The following is a 17,347-nucleotide window of genomic DNA, read 5'->3' as shown; positions in this document are numbered from 1 at the left end:
CCCCTTAAGCAAGCATAAGTTGGTTTTCTAAATTTGAGACCCTGTTCTGTTCTGTAATTCAGTTCCTGTGTAGCCAAGTTTACATTCCGTGTATTACTGATATCTTATGATGTTTCTTTTTCTGTGTGACTTATTTCAGTTAGAATCATCATACCTGAATCCACTCATTGTGCTGCTAAGGGCCTGATGACACAGATTTCATTGCTGAGTGATATTGCTTTGTAAGTAAATACCACAACTTCTTTATCCATTTTTCACTTTCTGCGATGTTGAACTTGTACTGTAAACGAGGTTCTTGTAAACAGAGCCGTTCCAAACTTTGGGGTGGCTGTGTCTTTTTGATTTTAATTTCCCTAAGCTATAGGACCATAAGGGGAAGTGCCCTAGGTTCTGTTGCATTGTTTTTTACATGTTTCAGGAAACACCATACACTTCTCCTGAGTGTCTGTTGGCAATTTACATCCCGCCCATCAGCATAACAAGGCTCCCAGTTCTCCATGGCCTGTCCTGCCTTTCTGGATTTTACACTTTTTTCAGATGGCCCTTTTGACCGGGGGGAAGTGAGACTTCATTGTAGTGCAGATTTCCTTTGCAAGCTTGCTTGGTTGGCCAAAAAGGGCGTATGCGTTTTTTCCTGAATATATTCAGGAAAAAACGCATACGCCCTTTTTGGCCAAGTGCATCATTGTGGACGTTCTGCCTCTTTTCCTATGCTTTCTATGCAATTCCAGTCTACCTCCTGAAATCGGTTTCCTGCAATTCTGCCCCGCTTTCAAGTCCTCTTGGCAGCCTTACTTCAGTCTATTTTTGGACGATAGCTGTCATTTATAACTCTGCAGGTTTGTGAATTACAGTGCCCCTGAGCTCCTTTCTTCAACTCGCTTTCTTGTGACCTAGCCGCAACACCGCAGGATGGCTTCAGGCCCTAATCTACTTCCGGCCCGGCATGCTGAGCCTTTGGTTAATTCCTCTTCCTGGTGGGAAATGAGAGTTAAATTTGCCCGTCCAGACACCTCCAGCTAGCCTCTCATTGGTTCTCGCTATTCCTGTTCATCTTCCGCAGAAATTGCAAACTGGGCCAAACAGGAGGTTAAAGGGACTGACTCTCCAAGTCGGGAGAGTGTTAGTAAAGCGTCTGGAATGTTGCACCCGAGTACCAGGGGAGGAAAACTGAGACATATTTGAACACGTCTCCCGTTCACATGGTTGATCATACTCTGGGTTCCACATGCATGTTTTAGCTGAAGGAAGAATACCTTAAACCTGGAGAGTTGAGACCCGTGTAATGGGTACCATGCAATATGACATCAAAGGGTCTTCATTTGCTCACCAAACCTCTCCAATCCTATCACTGCTGCGTTTATGCCCCTGTACACATGCTTGATTCTCTTTCGGAGACATAGCAATCCATAGGTTTTAAGATACTTACTAGTCAGGTACATTCTTAGGCGTTTAATATGCGGTGTTGAGTCCATTTCGTTGAGCAAGGAGTAGCTCTTGTCTATTGAATATTTGACTTAAGGAACTATATCTGTGCTCATTTCAATCTCTGGTTTTATGCAGCACCCCAACTCACCTTTACCCTTAAGCAAGCATAAGTTGGTTTTCTAAATTTGAGACCCTGTTCTGTTCTGTAATTCAGTTTTTGTGTAGCCAAGTTTACATTCCGTGTATTACTGATATCTTATGATGTTTCTTTTTCTGTGTGACTTATTTCAGTTAGAATCATCATACCTGAATCCACTCATTGTGCTGCTAAGGGCCTGATGACACAGATTTCATTGCTGAGTGATATTGCTTTGTAAGTAAATACCACAACTTCTTTATCCATTTTTCACTTTCTGCGATGTTGAACTTGTACTGTAAACGAGGTTCTTGTAAACAGAGCCGTTCCAAACTTTGGGGTGGCTGTGTCTTTTTGATTTTAATTTCCCTAAGCTATAGGACCATAAGTGGAAGTGCCCTAGGTTCTGTTGCTTTGTTTTTTAGATGTTTCAGGAAACACCATACACTTCTCCCAAGTGGTTGTTGGCAATTTACATCCCGCCCATCAGCATAACAAGGCTCCCAGTTCTCCATGGCCTGTCCTGCCTTTCTGGATTTTACACTTTTTTCAGATGGCCCTTTTGACCGGGGGGAAGTGAGACTTCATTGTAGTGCAGATTTCCTTTGCAAGCTTGCTTGGTTGGCCAAAAAGGGCGTATGCGTTTTTTCCTGAATATATTCAGGAAAAAACGCATACGCCCTTTTTGGCCAAGTGCATCATTGTGGACGTTCTGCCTCTTTTCCTATGCTTTCAATGCAATTCCAGTCTACCTCCTGAAATCGGTTTCCTGCAATTCTTCCCCGCTTTCAAGTCCTCTTGGCAACCTTACTTCAGTCTATTTTTGGACGATAGCTGTCATTTATAACTCTGCAGGTTTGTGAATTACAGTGCCCCTGAGCTCCTTTCTTCAACTCGCTTTCTTGTGACCTGGCCGCAACACCGCAGGACGTCTTCAGGCCCTAATCTGGTTCTGGCACGGCACGCTGAGCCTTTGGTTAATTCCTCTTCCTGGTGGGAAATGAGAGTTAAAGTTGCCCATCCAGACACCTCCAGCTAGCCTCTCATTGGTTCTCGCTATTCCTGTTCATCTTCCGCAGAAATTGCAAACTGGGCCAAACAGGAGGTTAAAGGGACTGACTCTCCAAGTCGGGAGAGTGTTAGTAAAGCGTCTGGAATGTTGCACCCGAGTACCAGGGTACGAAAACTGGGACATATTTGAACACGTCTCCCGATCACATGGTTGATCATACTCTAGGTTCCACATGCATGTTTTAGCTGAAGGAAGAATACCTTAAACCTGGGTAGTTGAAACCCGTGGAATGGGTACCATGCAATATGACTTCAAAGGGTCTTCATTTGCTCACCGAACCTCTCCAATCCTATCACTGCTGAATTTATGGCCCTGTACACATGCTTGATTCTCTTTCGGAGACATAGCAATCCATAGGTTTTAAGACACTTACTAGTCAGGTACATTCTTAGGCGTTTAATATGCGGTGTTGAGTCCATTTCATTGAGCAAGGAGTAGCTCTTGTCTATTCAATATTTGACTTAAGGAACTTTATCTGTGCTCATTTCAATCTCTGGTTTTATGCAGCACCCCAACTCACCTTTCCCCTTAAGCAAGCATAAGTTGGTTTTCTAAATTTGAGACCCTGTTCTGTTCTGTAATTCAGTTCCTGTGTAGCCAAGTTTACATTCCGTGTATTACTGATATCTTATGATGTTTCTTTTTCTGTGTGACTTATTTCAGTTAGAATCATCATACCTGAATCCACTCATTGTGCTGCTAAGGGCCTGATGACACAGATTTCATTGCTGAGTGATATTGCTTTGTAAGTAAATACCACAACTTCTTTATCCATTTTTCACTTTCTGCGATGTTGAACTTGTACTGTAAACGAGGTTCTTGTAAACAGAGCCGTTCCAAACTTTGGGGTGGCTGTGTCTTTTTGATTTTAATTTCCCTAAGCTATAGGACCATAAGTGGAAGTGCCCTAGGTTCTGTTGCATTGTTTTTTACATGTTTCAGGAAACACCATACACTTCTCCTGAGTGTCTGTTGGCAATTTACATCCCGCCCATCAGCATAACAAGGCTCCCAGTTCTCCATGGCCTGTCCTGCCTTTCTGGATTTTACACTTTTTTCAGATGGCCCTTTTGACCGGGGGGAAGTGAGACTTCATTGTAGTGCAGATTTCCTTTGCAAGCTTGCTTGGTTGGCCAAAAAGGGCGTATGCGTTTTTTCCTGAATATATTCAGGAAAAAACGCATACGCCCTTTTTGGCCAAGTGCATCATTGTGGACGTTCTGCCTCTTTTCCTATGCTTTCAATGCAATTCCAGTCTACCTCCTGAAATCGGTTTCCTGCAATTCTGCCCCGCTTTCAAGTCCTCTTGGCAGCCTTACTTCAGTCTATTTTTGGACGATAGCTGTCATTTATAACTCTGCAGGTTTGTGAATTACAGTGCCCCTGAGCTCCTTTCTTCAACTTGCTTTCTTGTGACCTAGCCGCAACACCGCAGGATGGCTTCAGGCCCTAATCTACTTCCGGCCCGGCATGCTGAGCCTTTGGTTAATTCCTCTTCCTGGTGGGAAATGAGAGTTAAATTTGCCCGTCCAGACACCTCCAGCTAGCCTCTCATTGGTTCTCGCTATTCCTGTTCATCTTCCGCAGAAATTGCAAACTGGGCCAAACAGGAGGTTAAAGGGACTGACTCTCCAAGTCGGGAGAGTGTTAGTAAAGCATCTGGAATGTTGCACCCGAGTACCAGGGGAGGAAAACTGAGACATATTTGAACACGTCTCCCGTTCACATGGTTGATCATACTCTGGGTTCCACATGCATGTTTTAGCTGAAGGAAGAATACCTTAAACCTGGAGAGTTGAGACCCGTGTAATGGGTACCATGCAATATGACATCAAAGGGTCTTCATTTGCTCACCAAACTTCTCCAATCCTATCACTGCTGCGTTTATGCCCCTGTACACATGCTTGATTCTCTTTCGGAGACATAGCAATCCATAGGTTTTAAGATACTTACTAGTCAGGTACATTCTTAGGCGTTTAATATGCAGTGTTGTGTCCATTTCATTGAGCAAGGAGTAGCTCTTGTCTATTCAATATTTGACTTAAGGAACTTTATCTGTGCTCATTTCAATCTCTGGTTTTATGCAGCACCCCAACTCACCTTTACCCTTAAGCAAGCATAAGTTGGTTTTCTAAATTTGAGACCCTGTTCTGTTTTGGAATGCAGTTCCTGTGTAGCCAAGTTTACATTCCGTGTATTAGTGATATCTTATGATGTTTCTTTTTCTGTGTGACTTATTTCAGTTAGACTCATCGTACCTGAATCCACTCATTATGCTGCTACAGGCCTGATGACATAGATTTCATTGCTGAGTGATACTGCATTGTACGTAAGTACCACAAGTTCTTTATCCATTTTTCACTTTCTGCGATGTTGAACTTGTACTGTAAACGATGTTCTTGTAAACAGAGGCGTCCCAAACTTTGGGGTGGCTGTGTCTTTTTGATTTTAATTTCCCTAAGCTATAGGACCATAAGCGGAAGTGCCCTAGGCTCTGTTGCTTTGTTTTTAGATGTTTCAGGAAACACCATACACTTCTCCCAAGTGGTTGTTGGCAATTTACATCCCGCCCATCAGCATAACAAGTCTCCCAGTTCTCCATGGCCTGTAATGCCTTTCTGGATTTTACACTTTTTTCAGATGGCCCTTTTGACCCGGGGGAAGTGAGACTTCATTGTAGTGCAGATTTCCTTTGCAAGCTTGCTTGGTTGGCCAAAAAGGGCGTATGCGTTTTTTCCTGAATATATTCAGGAAAAAACGCATACGCCCTTTTTGGCCAAGTGCATCATTGTGGACGTTCTGCCTTTTCTCCTATGCTTTCAATGCAATTCCAGTCTACCTCCTGAAATCGGTTTCCTGCAATTCTGCCCCGCTTTCAAGTCCTCTTGGCAGCCTTACTTCAGTCTATTTTTGGACGATAGCTGTCATTTATAACTCTGCAGGTTTGTGAATTACAGTGCCCCTGAGCTCCTTTCTTCAACTCGCTTTCTTTTGAGCTGGCCGCAACACTGCAGGATGGCTTCAGGCCCTAATCTGGTTCCGGTACGGCACGCTGAGCCTCTGGTTATTTCCTCTTCCTGGTGGGAAATGAGAGTTAAATTTGCCCGTCCAGACACCTCCAGCTAGCCTCTCATTGGTTCTCGCTATTCCTGTTCATCTTCCACAGAAATTGCAAACTGTGCCAAACAGGAGGTTAAAGGCGCTGACTCTCCAAGTGGGGAGAGTGTTAGTAAAGCGTCTGGAATGTTGCACCCGAGTACCAGGGTACGAAAACTGAGACATATTTGAACACGTCTCCCGATCACATGGTTGATCATACTCTGGGTTCCACATGCATGTTTTAGCTGAAGGAAGAATACCTTAAACCTGGAGAGTTGAGACCCGTGTAATGGGTACCATGCAATATGACATCAAAGGGTCTTCATTTGCTCACCAAACCTCTCCAATCCTATCACTGCTGCGTTTATGCCCCTGTACACATGCTTGATTCTCTTTCGGAGACATAGCAATCCATAGGTTTTAAGATACTTACTAGTCAGGTACATTCTTAGGCGTTTAATATGCAGTGTTGTGTCCATTTCATTGAGCAAGGAGTAGCTCTTGTCTATTCAATATTTGACTTAAGGAACTTTATCTGTGCTCATTTCAATCTCTGGTTTTATGCAGCACCCCAACTCACCTTTACCCTTAAGCAAGCATAAGTTGGTTTTCTAAATTTGAGACCCTGTTCTGTTCTGTAATTCAGTTTTTGTGTAGCCAAGTTTACATTCCGTGTATTACTGATATCTTATGATGTTTCTTTTTCTGTGTGACTTATTTCAGTTAGAATCATCATACCTGAATCCACTCATTGTGCTGCTAAGGGCCTGATGACACAGATTTCATTGCTGAGTGATATTGCTTTGTAAGTAAATACCACAACTTCTTTATCCATTTTTCACTTTCTGCGATGTTGAACTTGTACTGTAAACGAGGTTCTTGTAAACAGAGCCGTTCCAAACTTTGGGGTGGCTGTGTCTTTTTGATTTTAATTTCCCTAAGCTATAGGACCATAAGTGGAAGTGCCCTAGGTTCTGTTGCTTTGTTTTTTAGATGTTTCAGGAAACACCATACACTTCTCCCAAGTGGTTGTTGGCAATTTACATCCCGCCCATCAGCATAACAAGGCTCCCAGTTCTCCATGGCCTGTCCTGCCTTTCTGGATTTTACACTTTTTTCAGATGGCCCTTTTGACCGGGGGGAAGTGAGACTTCATTGTAGTGCAGATTTCCTTTGCAAGCTTGCTTGGTTGGCCAAAAAGGGCGTATGCGTTTTTTCCTGAATATATTCAGGAAAAAACGCATACGCCCTTTTTGGCCAAGTGCATCATTGTGGACGTTCTGCCTCTTTTCCTATGCTTTCAATGCAATTCCAGTCTACCTCCTGAAATCGGTTTCCTGCAATTCTTCCCCGCTTTCAAGTCCTCTTGGCAACCTTACTTCAGTCTATTTTTGGACGATAGCTGTCATTTATAACTCTGCAGGTTTGTGAATTACAGCGCCCCTGAGCTCCTTTCTTCAACTCGCTTTCTTGTGACCTGGCCGCAACACCGCAGGACGTCTTCAGGCCCTAATCTGGTTCTGGCACGGCACGCTGAGCCTTTGGTTAATTCCTCTTCCTGGTGGGAAATGAGAGTTAAATTTGCCCATCCAGACACCTCCAGCTAGTCTTTCATTGGTTCTCGCTATTCCTGTTCATCTTCCACAGAAATTGCAAACTGGGCCAAACAGGAAGTTAAAGGGACTGACTCTCCAAGTGGGGAGAGTGTTAGTAAAGCGTCTGGAATGTTGCACCCGAGTACCAGGGTACGAAAACTGAGACATATTTGAACACGTCTCCCGATCACATGGTTGATCATACTCTAGGTTCCACATGCATGTTTTAGATGAAGGAAGAATACCTTAAACCTGGGTAGTTGAAACCCGTGGAATGGGTACCATGCAATATGACTTCAAAGGGTCTTCATTTGCTCACCGAACCTCTCCAATCCTATCACTGCTGCGTTTATGCCCCTGTACACATGCTTGATTCTCTTTCGGAGACATAGCAATCCATAGGTTTTAAGATACTTACTAGTCAGGTACATTCTTAGGCGTTTAATATGGGGTTTTGTGTCCATTTCGTTGAGCAAGGAGTAGCTCTTGTCTATTCCATATTTGGCTTAAGGAACTTTATCTGTGCTCATTTCAATCTCTGGTTTTATGCAGCACCCCAACTCACCTTTCCCCTTAAGCAAGCATAAGTTGGTTTTCTAAATTTGAGACCCTGTTCTGTTTTGGAATGCAGTTCCTGTGTAGCCAAGTTTACATTCCGTGTATTAGTGATATCTTATGATGTTTCTTTTTCTGTGTGACTTATTTCAGTTAGACTCATCGTACCTGAATCCACTCATTATGCTGCTACAGGCCTGATGACATAGATTTCATTGCTGAGTGATACTGCATTGTACGTAAGTACCACAAGTTCTTTATCCATTTTTCACTTTCTGCGATGTTGAACTTGTACTGTAAACGATGTTCTTGTAAACAGAGGCGTCCCAAACTTTGGGGTGGCTGTGTCTTTTTGATTTTAATTTCCCTAAGCTATAGGACCATAAGCGGAAGTGCCCTAGGCTCTGTTGCTTTGTTTTTAGATGTTTCAGGAAACACCATACACTTCTCCCAAGTGGTTGTTGGCAATTTACATCCCGCCCATCAGCATAACAAGGCTCCCAGTTCTCCATGGCCTGTAATGCCTTTCTGGATTTTACACTTTTTTCAGATGGCCCTTTTGACCCGGGGGAAGTGAGACTTCATTGTAGTGCAGATTTCCTTTGCAAGCTTGCTTGGTTGGCCAAAAAGGGCGTATGCGTTTTTTCCTGAATATATTCAGGAAAAAACGCATACGCCCTTTTTGGCCAAGTGCATCATTGTGGACGTTCTGCCTTTTCTCCTATGCTTTCAATGCAATTCCAGTCTACCTCCTGAAATCGGTTTCCTGCAATTCTGCCCCGCTTTCAAGTCCTCTTGGCAGCCTTACTTCAGTCTATTTTTGGACGATAGCTGTCATTTATAACTCTGCAGGTTTGTGAATTACAGTGCCCCTGAGCTCCTTTCTTCAACTCGCTTTCTTTTGAGCTGGCCGCAACACTGCAGGATGGCTTCAGGCCCTAATCTGGTTCCGGTACGGCACGCTGAGCCTCTGGTTATTTCCTCTTCCTGGTGGGAAATGAGAGTTAAATTTGCCCGTCCAGACACCTCCAGCTAGCCTCTCATTGGTTCTCGCTATTCCTGTTCATCTTCCACAGAAATTGCAAACTGTGCCAAACAGGAGGTTAAAGGCGCTGACTCTCCAAGTGGGGAGAGTGTTAGTAAAGCGTCTGGAATGTTGCACCCGAGTACCAGGGTACGAAAACTGAGACATATTTGAACACGTCTCCCGATCACATGGTTGATCATACTCTGGGTTCCACATGCATGTTTTAGCTGAAGGAAGAATACCTAAAACCTGGGTAGTTGAAACCCGTGGAATGGGTACCATGCAATATGACTTCAAAGGGTCTTCATTTGCTCACCGAACCTCTCCAATCCTATCACTGCTGCGTTTATGCCCCTGTACACATGCTTGATTCTCTTTCGGAGACATAGCAATCCATAGGTTTTAAGATACTTACTAGTCAGGTACATTCTTAGGCGTTTAATATGTGGTGTTGAGTCCATTTCGTTGAGCAAGGAATAGCTCTTGTGTATTCCATATTTGGCTTAAGGAACTTTATCTGTGCTCATTTCAATCTCTGGTTTTATGCAGCACCCCAACTCACCTTTCCCCTTAAGCAAGCATAAGTTGGTTTTCTAAATTTGAGAACCTGTTCTGTTTTGGAATTCAGTTCCTGTGTAGCCAAGTTTACATTCCGTGTATTAGTGATAACTTATGATGTTTCTTTTTCTGTGTGACTTATTTCATTTAGAATCATCGTACCTGAATCTACTCATTATGCTGCTACGGCCCTGATGACATAGATTTCATTGCTGAGTGATACTGCATTGTACGTAAGTACCACAAGTTGTTTATCCATTTTTCACTTTCTGCGATGTTGAACTTGTACTGTAAACGAGGTTCTTGTAAACAGAGCCGTTCCAAACTTTGGGGTGGCTGTGTCTTTTTGATTTTAATTTCCCTAAGCTATAGGACCATAAGTGGAAGTGCCCTAGGCTCTGTTGCTTTGTTTTTTAGATGTTTCAGGAAACACCATACACTTCTCCCGAGTGTCTGTTGGCAATTTACATCCCGCCCATCAGCATAACAAGGCTCCCAGTTCTCCATGGCCTGTTGCCTTTCTGGATTTTACACTTTTTTCAGATGGCCCTTTTGACCGGGGGGAAGTGAGACTTCATTGTAGTGCAGATTTCCTTTGCAAGCTTGCTTGGTTGGCCAAAAAGGGCGTATGCGTTTTTTCCTGAATATATTCAGGAAAAAACGCATACGCCCTTTTTGGCCAAGTGCATCATTGTGGACGTTCTGCCTCTTTTCCTATGCTTTCAATGCAATTCCAGTCTACCTCCTGAAATCGGTTTCCTGCAATTCTGCCCCGCTTTCAAGTCCTCTTGGCAGCCTTACTTCAGTCTATTTTTGGACGATAGCTGTCATTTATAACTCTGCAGGTTTGTGAATTACAGTGTCCCTGAGCTCCTTTCTTCAACTCGCTTTCTTGTGAGCTGGCCGCAACACCGCAGGATGGCTTCAGGCCCTAATCTGGTTCCGGCACGGCACGCTGAGCCTTTGGTTAATTCCTCTTCCTGGTGGGAAATGAGAGTTAAATTTGCCCGTCCAGACACCTCCAGCTAGTCTCTCATTGGTTCTCGCTATTCCTGTTCATCTTCCGCAGAAATTGCAAACTGGGCCAAACAGGAGGTTAAAGACACTGACTCTCCAAGTCGGGAGAGTGTTAATAAAGCGTCTGGAATGTTGCACCCGAGTACCAGGGTACGAAAACTGAGACATATTTGAACACGTCTCCCGATCACATGGTTGATCATACTCTGGGTTCCACATGCATGTTTTAGCTGAAGGAAGAATACCTAAAACCTGGGTAGTTGAAACCCGTGGAATGGGTACCATGCAATATGACTTCAAAGGGTCTTCATTTGCTCACCGAACCTCTCCAATCCTATCACTGCTGCGTTTATGCCCCTGTACACATGCTTGATTCTCTTTCGGAGACATAGCAATCCATAGGTTTTAAGATACTTACTAGTCAGGTACATTCTTAGGCGTTTAATATGCGGTGTTGAGTCCATTTCGTTGAGCAAGGAGTAGCTCTTGTCTATTCCATATTTGGCTTAAGGAACTTTAAATGTGCTCATTTCAATCTCTGGTTTTATGCAGCACCCCAACTCACCTTTCCCCTTAAGCAAGCATAAGTTGGTTTTCTAAATTTGAGACCCTGTTCTGTTCTGTAATTCAGTTCCTGTGTAGCCAAGTTTACATTCCGTGTATTACTGATATCTTATGATGTTTCTTTTTCTGTGTGACTTATTTCAGTTAGAATCATCATACCTGAATCCACTCATTGTGCTGCTAAGGGCCTGATGACACAGATTTCATTGCTGAGTGATATTGCTTTGTAAGTAAATACCACAACTTCTTTATCCATTTTTCACTTTCTGCGATGTTGAACTTGTACTGTAAACGAGGTTCTTGTAAACAGAGCCGTTCCAAACTTTGGGGTGGCTGTGTCTTTTTGATTTTAATTTCCCTAAGGTATAGGACCGTACGTGGCAGTGCCCTAGGTTCTGTTGCTTTGTTTTTTAGATGTTTCAGGAAACACCATACACTTCTCCCGAGTGGTTGTTGGCAATTTACATCCCGCCCATCAGCATAACAAGGCTCCCAGTTTTCCATGGCCTGTCCTGCCTTTCTGGATTTTACACTTTTTTCAGATGGCCCTTTTGACCGGGGGGAAGTGAGACTTCATTGTAGTGCAGATTTCCTTTGCAAGCTTGCTTGGTTGGCCAAAAAGGGCGTATGCGTTTTTTCCTGAATATATTCAGGAAAAAACGCATATGCCCTTTTTGGCCAAGTGCATCATTGTGGACGTTCTGCCTCTTTTCCTATGCTTTCAATGCAATTCCAGTCTACCTCCTGAAATCGGTTTCCTGCAATTCTGCCCCGCTTTCAAGTCCTCTTGGCAGCCTTACTTCAGTCTATTTTTGGACGATAGCTGTCATTTATAACTCTGCAGGTTTGTGAATTACAGTGCCCCTGAGCTCCTTTCTTCAACTCGCTTTCTTGTGAGCTGGCCGCAACACCGCAGGATGGCTTCAGGCCCTAATCTGGTTTCGGCACGGCACGCTGAGCCTTTGGTTAATTCCTCTTCCTGGTGGGAAATGAGAGTTAAATTTGCCCGTCCAGACCCCTCCAGCTAGTCTCTCATTGGTTCTCGCTATTCCTGTTCATCTTCCGCAGAAATTGCAAACTGGGCCAAACAGGAGGTTAAAGACACTGACTCTCCAAGTCGGGAGAGTGTTAATAAAGCGTCTGGAATGTTGCACCCGAGTACCAGGGTACGAAAACTGAGACATATTTGAACACGTCTCCCGATCACATGGTTGATCATACTCTGGGTTCCACATGCATGTTTTAGCTGAAGGAAGAATACCTAAAACCTGGGTAGTTGAAACCCGTGGAATGGGTACCATGCAATATGACTTCAAAGGGTCTTCATTTGCTCACCGAACCTCTCCAATCCTATCACTGCTGCATTTATGCCCCTGTACACATGCTTGATTCTCTTTCGGAGACAGAGCAATCCATAGGTTTTAAGATACTTACTAGTCAGGTACATTCTTAGGTGTTTAATATGCGGTGTTGAGTCCATTTCATTGAGCAAGGAGTAGCTCTTGTCTATTCAATATATGACTTAAGGAACTTTATCTGTGCTCATTTCAATCTCTGGTTTTATGCAGCACCCCAACTCACCTTTACCCTTAAGCAAGCATAAGTTGGTTTTCTAAATTTGAGACCCTGTTCTGTTCTGTAATTCAGTTCCTGTGTAGCCAAGTTTACATTCCGTGTATTAGTGATATCTTATGTTTCTTTTTCTGTGTGACTTATTTCAGTTAGAATCATCGTACCTGAATCCACTCATTATGCTGCTACGGGCCTGATGACATAGATTTCATTGCTGAGTGATACTGCATTGTACGTAAGTACCACAAGTTCTTTATCCATTTTTCACTTTCTGTGATATTGAACATGTACGGTAAACAAGGTTCTTGTAAACGGAGGCGTCCCAAACTTTGGGGTGGCTGTGTCTTTTTGATTTTAATTTCCCTAAGCTATAGGACCATAAGTGGAAGTGCCCTAGGCTCTGTTGCTTTGTTTTTTAGATGTTTCAGGAAACACCATACACTTCTCCCGAGTGGTTGTTGGCAATTTACATCCCGCCCATCAGCATAACAAGGCTCCCAGTTCTCCATGGCCTGTCCTGCCTTTCTGGATTTTACACTCTTTTCAGATGGCCCTTTTGACCGGGGGGAAGTGAGACTTCATTGTAGTGCAGATTTCCTTTGCAAGCTTGCTTGGTTGGCCAAAAAGGGCGTATGCGTTTTTTCCTGAATATATTCAGGAAAAAACGCATACGCCCTTTTTGGCCAAGTGCATCATTGTGGACGTTCTGCCTCTTTTCCTATGCTTTCAATGCAATTCCAGTCTACCTCCTGAAATCGGTTTCCTGCAATTCTGCCCCGCTTTCAAGTCCTCTTGGCAGCCTTACTTCAGTCTATTTTTGGACGATAGCTGTCATTTATAACTCTGCAGGTTTGTGAATTACAGTGCCCCTGAGCTCCTTTCTTCAACTCGCTTTCTTGTGAGCTGGCCGCAACACCGCAGGATGGCTTCAGGCCCTAATCTGGTTCCGGCACGGCACGCTGAGCCTTTGGTTAATTCCTCTTCCTGGTGGGAAATGAGAGTTAAATTTGCCCGTCCAGACACCTCCAGCTAGTCTCTCATTGGTTCTCGCTATTCCTGTTCATCTTCCGCAGAAATTGCAAACTGGGCCAAACAGGAGGTTAAAGACACTGACTCTCCAAGTCGGGAGAGTGTTAATAAAGCGTCTGGAATGTTGCACCCGAGTACCAGGGTACGAAAACTGAGACATATTTGAACACGTCTCCCGATCACATGGTTGATCATACTCTGGGTTCCACATGCATGTTTTAGCTGAAGGAAGAATACCTAAAACCTGGGTAGTTGAAACCCGTGGAATGGGTACCATGCAATATGACTTCAAAGGGTCTTCATTTGCTCACCGAACCTCTCCAATCCTATCACTGCTGCGTTTATGCCCCTGTACACATGCTTGATTCTCTTTCGGAGACATAGCAATCCATAGGTTTTAAGATACTTACTAGTCAGGTACATTCTTAGGCGTTTAATATGCGGTGTTGAGTCCATTTCGTTGAGCAAGGAGTAGCTCTTGTCTATTCCATATTTGGCTTAAGGAACTTTAAATGTGCTCATTTCAATCTCTGGTTTTATGCAGCACCCCAACTCACCTTTCCCCTTAAGCAAGCATAAGTTGGTTTTCTAAATTTGAGACCCTGTTCTGTTCTGTAATTCAGTTCCTGTGTAGCCAAGTTTACATTCCGTGTATTACTGATATCTTATGATGTTTCTTTTTCTGTGTGACTTATTTCAGTTAGAATCATCATACCTGAATCCACTCATTGTGCTGCTAAGGGCCTGATGACACAGATTTCATTGCTGAGTGATATTGCTTTGTAAGTAAATACCACAACATCTTTATCCATTTTTCACTTTCTGCGATGTTGAACTTGTACTGTAAACGAGGTTCTTGTAAACAGAGCCGTTCCAAACTTTGGGGTGGCTGTGTCTTTTTGATTTTAATTTCCCTAAGGTATAGGAACGTACGTGGCAGTGCCCTAGGTTCTGTTGCTTTGTTTTTTAGATGTTTCAGGAAACACCATACACTTCTCCCGAGTGGTTGTTGGCAATTTACATCCCGCCCATCAGCATAACAAGGCTCCCAGTTTTCCATGGCCTGTCCTGCCTTTCTGGATTTTACACTTTTTTCAGATGGCCCTTTTGACCGGGGGGAAGTGAGACTTCATTGTAGTGCAGATTTCCTTTGCAAGCTTGCTTGGTTGGCCAAAAAGGGCGTATGCGTTTTTTCCTGAATATATTCAGGAAAAAACGCATACGCCCTTTTTGGCCAAGTGCATCATTGTGGACGTTCTGCCTCTTTTCCTATGCTTTCAATGCAATTCCAGTCTACCTCCTGAAATCGGTTTCCTGCAATTCTGCCCCGCTTTCAAGTCCTCTTGGCAGCCTTACTTCAGTCTATTTTTGGACGATAGCTGTCATTTATAACTCTGCAGGTTTGTGAATTACAGTGCCCCTGAGCTCCTTTCTTCAACTCGCTTTCTTGTGAGCTGGCCGCAACACCGCAGGATGGCTTCAGGCCCTAATCTGGTTCCAGCACGGCACTCTGAGCCTTTGGTTAATTCCTCTTCCTGGTGGGAAATGAGAGTTAAATTTGCCCGTCCAGACCCCTCCAGCTAGTCTCTCATTGGTTCTCGCTATTCCTGTTCATCTTCCGCAGAAATTGCAAACTGGGCCAAACAGGAGGTTAAAGACACTGACTCTCCAAGTCGGGAGAGTGTTAATAAAGCGTCTGGAATGTTGCACCCGAGTACCAGGGTACGAAAACTGAGACATATTTGAACACGTCTCCCGATCACATGGTTGATCATACTCTGGGTTCCACATGCATGTTTTAGCTGAAGGAAGAATACCTAAAACCTGGGTAGTTGAAACCCGTGGAATGGGTACCATGCAATATGACTTCAAAGGGTCTTCATTTGCTCACCGAACCTCTCCAATCCTATCACTGCTGCATTTATGCCCCTGTACACATGCTTGATTCTCTTTCGGAGACAGAGCAATCCATAGGTTTTAAGATACTTACTAGTCAGGTACATTCTTAGGTGTTTAATATGCGGTGTTGAGTCCATTTCATTGAGCAAGGAGTAGCTCTTGTCTATTCAATATATGACTTAAGGAACTTTATCTGTGCTCATTTCAATCTCTGGTTTTATGCAGCACCCCAACTCACCTTTACCCTTAAGCAAGCATAAGTTGGTTTTCTAAATTTGAGACCCTGTTCTGTTCTGTAATTCAGTTCCTGTGTAGCCAAGTTTACATTCCGTGTATTAGTGATATCTTATGTTTCTTTTTCTGTGTGACTTATTTCAGTTAGAATCATCGTACCTGAATCCACTCATTATGCTGCTACGGGCCTGATGACATAGATTTCATTGCTGAGTGATACTGCATTGTACGTAAGTACCACAAGTTCTTTATCCATTTTTCACTTTCTGTGATATTGAACATGTACGGTAAACAAGGTTCTTGTAAACGGAGGCGTCCCAAACTTTGGGGTGGCTGTGTCTTTTTGATTTTAATTTCCCTAAGCTATAGGACCATAAGTGGAAGTGCCCTAGGCTCTGTTGCTTTGTTTTTTAGATGTTTCAGGAAACACCATACACTTCTCCCGAGTGGTTGTTGGCAATTTACATCCCGCCCATCAGCATAACAAGGCTCCCAGTTCTCCATGGCCTGTCCTGCCTTTCTGGATTTTACACTCTTTTCAGATGGCCCTTTTGACCGGGGGGAAGTGAGACTTCATTGTAGTGCAGATTTCCTTTGCAAGCTTGCTTGGTTGGCCAAAAAGGGCGTATGCGTTTTTTCCTGAATATATTCAGGAAAAAACGCATACGCCCTTTTTGGCCAAGTGCATCATTGTGGACGTTCTGCCTCTTTTCCTATGCTTTCAATGCAATTCCAGTCTACCTCCTGAAATCGGTTTCCTGCAATTCTGCCCCGCTTTCAAGTCCTCTTGGCAGCCTTACTTCAGTCTATTTTTGGACGATAGCTGTCATTTATAACTCTGCAGGTTTGTGAATTACAGTGCCCCTGAGCTCCTTTCTTCAACTCGCTTTCTTGTGACCTGGCCGCAACACCGCAGGATGGCTTCAGGCCCTAATCTGGTTCCGGCCCGGCATGCTGAGCCTTTGGTTAATTCCTCTTCCTGGTGGGAAATGAGAGTTAAATTTGCCCGTCCAGACACCTCCAGGTAGTCTCTCATTGGTTCTCGCTATTCCTGTTCATCTTCCGCAGAAATTGCAAACTGGGCCAAACAGGAGGTTAAAGGGACTGACTCTCCAAGTGGGGAGAGTGTTAGTAAAGCGTCTGTAATGTTGCACCCGAGTACCAGGGTACGAAAACTGAGACATATTTGAACACGTCTCCCGATCACATGGTTGATCATACTCTAGGTTCCACATGCATGTTGTAGCTGAAGGAACAATACCTTACACCTGGGTAGTTGAAACCCGTGGAATGGGTACCATGCAATATGACTTCAAAGGGTCTTCATTTGCTCACGAACCTCTCCAATCCTATCACTGCTGCATTTATGCCCCTGTACACATGCTTGATTCTCTTTCGGAGACATAGCAATCCATAGGTTTTAAGATACTTACTAGTCAGGTACATTCTTAGGCGTTTAATATGCGGTGTTGAGTCCATTTCGTTGAGCAAGGAGTAGCTCTTGTCTATTCCATATTTGGCTTAAGGAACTTTATCTGTGCTCATTTCAATCTCTGGTTTTA

Source organism: Stenella coeruleoalba, assembly GCF_951394435.1.
Source record: "Stenella coeruleoalba genome assembly, contig: scaffold_285, whole genome shotgun sequence".
Taxonomy (NCBI): Eukaryota; Metazoa; Chordata; class Mammalia; order Artiodactyla; family Delphinidae; genus Stenella; species Stenella coeruleoalba.
Note: the sequence above shows the minus strand (reverse complement) of the source record.